At 42.4% G+C, this 4,765-nt stretch overlaps 1 pseudogene; it reads left to right on the forward strand.

Annotated features, from left to right (window-relative positions):
- The first annotated feature begins 1,911 nt into the window (after nt 1-1,911).
- On the forward strand, nt 1,912-2,765 carry LOC127038353 (chemerin-like receptor 1; annotated as a pseudogene).
- Nucleotides 2,766-4,765: the final 2,000 nt, after the last annotated feature.

Here is a 4,765-nt window from a genome sequence, read left to right on the forward strand (position 1 = left end):
GTCCTGACTCCATGTCTGTCCACTACAATAGACTCTTGCAATATCCTTCTGTCATGGTATAAACCCTCACTCTGAACCTTAGTGTCCAAAAGATGGGGTACCAGCATGAATTCCTCTGAGCTCAATTACCAGCTTAGAACCTGTAGCGCTGCCACCAACCAGGAATTCCAGTGCCTGGTACACTCTGGTCCCCCCAAAACCTTGCCCGGGGACCCCCAAGACCCAGATCCTCTGGATCTTAACACAAGGAAAGAAAACCCTTTCCCTCACGGTTGCCTCTCCCAGGCTTCCTCTCCCTGGGTTACCCTGGAAGATCACTGTGATCCAAACTCCTTGAATCTAAAACAGAGAGGAAAATGCACCTTCCCCCCTCCTTCTCTCTCCCCCTCCCAGAATCTCCCTGAGAGAGAAAGTGATCCTAACACAGAGAGAAATTAACCTTTCTCTCCCCCTTCCCTTCTTTCTCCCCACCAATTCCCTGGTGGATCCAGACCCAGTCCCCTGGGGTCTCACCAGAAAAAAAACCAATCAGGTTTTTAAACAAGAAAAGCTTTTAATTGAAGAAAGAAAAAACAGTAAAAATTATCTTTGTAAATTTAAGATGGAATAGGTACCGGGTCTTTCAGCTATAGACACTGGGAATATCCTCCCAGCCCAAGTATACAAGTACAAATTAAAATCCTTTCAGCAAAATACAAATTTGAACTCCTCCCAGCCAAATACACATTTGCAAATAAAGAAAACAACCATAAGCCTAACTCACCTTATCACCTAGTACTCACTATTTTGAATCTATAAGAGCCTGTATCAGGGAGATTGGAGAGAAACCTGGTTGCACGTCTGGTCACTCTCAGAACCCAGAGAGAACAACCACCAAACACTTAACAGCACACACACAAACTTCCCGCCCTCAAGATTTGAAAGTATCCTGTCCCCTGATTGGTCCTCTGGTCAGGTGACAGCCAGGCTCACTGATCTTGTTAACCCTTTACAGGCAAAAGAGATATGAAGTACTTCTGTTCTATTAACTCTTACTTATCTGTTTATGACACCTTCCTTTAAAGAAAAAATCTTTTGACTTGTTACAGGTCTCTTCTTCCTCTGTTTTTTTTACGGGGTGGCTTTTTAATTGCTATCCTTGTTTCCATAGGGGGGTTCTTTCGGTGGGGATTTTCTGTGCTCCACTAACTCATCTCCCCAAAATGGCCTAAACCGCACAAAAACTTCACTTCAAAATGAAGCATGCGTGTGGGGAAGAATCACTTTTAAAAATTCTATTATTGGAAAAAAAAGGTGGGGAATGATCATTTATTATCTTTTAATTTTAATAAAGACGGGAATAACCTGCTCCTTCGGGAAACTAACAGCAAGAAGATTATTTGGGAATTTTAGTGATTCTTCGGGGGGCAGGGGTGTGTGTCATATCTCTGTCTCTACATCTGGGACACCCCACTCCCCGCTGTCCACCTTCCCCTTGCTTAGAAATCTAACTTTTCAGCAAGAAGCAAATGTGAGTTTCTTTAAATATTTGGTTAAGTAAAACAAACAATATTATGTAAAAACAAAAAATGTTCAGGCAGGGAATAGACACAACAAGTTCTGCATATTGGCAGGGTGCTAGACTAGATGACCCTTGTGGTCCCTTTTAACCCGCTGGCTCTATGCTTCTAAGGTTTTTGAACCATTGGTACCATGGGCCTACAAAGATTTGATCCTATTTGTGTTTAGTTCAGGATCTGGGGAGTTTATAAACTCTGAGGAGATTATAAACTCTGTGGCTGTCTCTCTCTGTCCTTGTCCTCCCCTGGAGCCCTTTTAATTGTTCTTCCTTCCCCTTCTCAGCACGTCTGCACCGTCCACACTGAGACCTGAGGAGGAGGAGGGGAAATTGTGACTGTACCTCTTCCAAGAATGGAGTACCTCCCAGTTCTCTTCCTGGTGCTGAGTGGCTTGGTCTTCCTCGCCAGGGTGTTGTTGAATGACTACATAACCTTGGTCACCTGCTGCCATGAAGAAGACAGCCAGCATCATATGGTTCCTGAACAATGCCATGGCTGATACCATCTTCATCATCTTCCTGCCCCTCAAATTCACCTCCATCTTCATAGTGGACTTAGATTGGGCCAAGAGGCTGAGCAACACCGCCACCTCTTTCCATATGTTCTCCAGCGCCTTCCTTCTCATGGCCATCAATGTTGATCGCTGCATCCTCGTTGCACGCCCTGAGTGGGCCCGAAACCATTGCACGCCCTCACTGGCTTTCAGGATGGATTTGGGCATGTGGGCCCTGTCTGCTGGGTTCAGGTTGCAGTACAGTGGTTTCTGGGAATCCCTGCTCTCACCTGCCAGCATCAGGATGAATTTACAACTGGATGAAGAGAGAGTGAAAGTCGCCGTTGCCTTCCAGTTCCTGGTAGGTTCTGATACCATTAACCTTGATCTTGATCCCAACCTTCCACATTGTTCTAGCTGCCAAGCTGAGAAGGAATAGGCTGGTCCAGCCACTCAAGATCCTTCTTGGCTTGATCCCGACCTTTTTCCTATGCTGGCTGACATACCACCTCTTCTTCTTCCTGCTGATCTCAGCTAAGTACCCTCTGCCTATTCTGGACCAGGGAAGTGCTTATGTTTGGGTCCTGACATATTTCAGCAGCTGCCTCAACCCCATCTTCTACTTCACCAGGGAGGAAGAGTTTTTGAGGTACCAGCAATGTGCACGAAACATCCAAACCACCGACAACTCGGGACCAGAGCTGGCTGTATAGCGGAATGGAAGGATTTGTTGATATTTACATGGAGAAAGAATTTTGTTAGCTGGGATCCAAAGCGTCCTCTTGACTTGAATTGTCTTTTTTAGAAAGTTAATTTTTTGGCCTTACTCAAAGAAGAGCCTTGAGAATGATTGTGGGACAGAAGGTGCTAAGTCTATTTAGCTTAACAAAGAGAAGGTGAAGGGGTGACTTGATCACAGTCTGTAAGTACCTACGTGGGAAACAAATATTTAATAACGGGCTCAGCAGTCTAGCAAAGGAAGGTTTAACATTATGCAGTGAACAGAAGTTGAACCTAGACAAATGCAGATTGAAAATGAGGTGTAAATTTGTAACAGTCTGAGTAACTGACCATTGGAGTAATTTCCCAAGGGTCCTGGTGGATCCTCCATCACTGGAATTTTAAATCAAGCTGGGATGTTTTTCTAAAAGCTCTGCTCTAGGAATTTCTTGGAGGAAGTTTTCTGGCCTGTGTGATCTAGACAAGATGATCACAATGGTCCCTTGGAATCTGTGAATCTATCATTTTAATGAAATATCTAACATTTTGATTTTGTTCATTCTTAGATCATTTTGGAGCGGTTGGTTCTTTATGGTCTGTCCTTTGCTGGATCTTCATGTCATTATTCTTCTCATCATGTCATCTTCGCTCCCAGTGGAGATTTCTTTCCTGTGTTTGTTGAAGATCAATGGGTCTATGAAACAAAGGCTAACATTTTCAAAATTATAAATCCTATTATTAAAATTGCTTAGGCCCGTAGGAACCTCTCTGAGAGTCAATCATAACATAACATATCATAACCCTGTTTTAGTCTTGGGCTTTACAATATGCTTTGGCAAAAAGTTCCACATGTTGACTGTGTTGTGTGAAGAAACACTTCCTCTTGTTTGTTTTAAACCTGCTAACTATGAACTTCATTTGGTGACCCCTAGTTCTTGTGTTACGGGAAGGAGTAAATAACACTTCCATATTCACTTTCTCCACAACAGTCACGATGTTATAGACCTCTATCGTATCCCCCTTAGTCGTGTCTTTTCCAAGCTGAAAAGTCCCAGTCTTATTAATCTCTCCAGAGTTTATGCTGCTTTCTATTTTCCTCAACAGGATTTAACTTCCAATTTTTAAAGGATTCCATTTTGCATCTCAAAGCTTCTTTACTTAGTTGTTTACCCACAGTTGCACTTTTTTATGGTTCTCTTACTATCTTTTTTTATTTGGGTTATAAATTTAAGTTAAGCCTCTATTATGGTGTCTTTAAAAAGCTTCTATGCAGCTTGCAGGGATTTCACTGTTGGCGCTGTACATTTTAATTTCTGTTTCACTACCTTCCTCATTTTTGTGTAATTCTCTTTTCTGAAGTTAAAGGCTACCTACCGTGTTGGGATAGTGTGCTGTTTCCCCCACGGCAGGGATGTTAAATTTAATCATATTATGGTCACTATTACCAAGCTGTTCAGTTATATTCACCCTTTACACCAGATCCTGTGCAATACTTTGGACTAATTTCCTCTTCCCTTGTAGGTTCCAGGACTAGCTGTTCCAAGAAGCAGTCAACTAAGGTGTCAAGAAACTTTATCTCTGCATCCCGTCCTGAGGTGACATGTTGCCAGACAATATGGGGATATTTGATATCCCCCATTATTACTGAGTTGTTTTTATTTTAACAGCCTCTCTAATTTTTCTCGGCATTTCACAGTCACTATCACGATTTCTGCTCAGGTGGTCAGGTAGTATATCACCACTGCTATATTCTTATTATTCAAGCCTGGAATTCCTATCCATAGAGATTCTATGGTAAAGTTTAGTTTATTTAAGAGTTTTACTTCATTTTGACTCTATGCTTTCTTTCACGTATAGCACCACTCCCCCTCCAGCACGTTGTGTTCTGTTCTTCCGATATATTTTGTACCCCAGTATTACTGTGTCCCACTGATTATTCTCATTCCACCAAGTTTCTGTGATGCCTGTTATATCGATATCGTCATTTAATACG

This window comes from Gopherus flavomarginatus, chromosome 20, assembly GCF_025201925.1.
Source record: "Gopherus flavomarginatus isolate rGopFla2 chromosome 20, rGopFla2.mat.asm, whole genome shotgun sequence".
Classification (NCBI taxonomy): domain Eukaryota; kingdom Metazoa; phylum Chordata; order Testudines; family Testudinidae; genus Gopherus; species Gopherus flavomarginatus.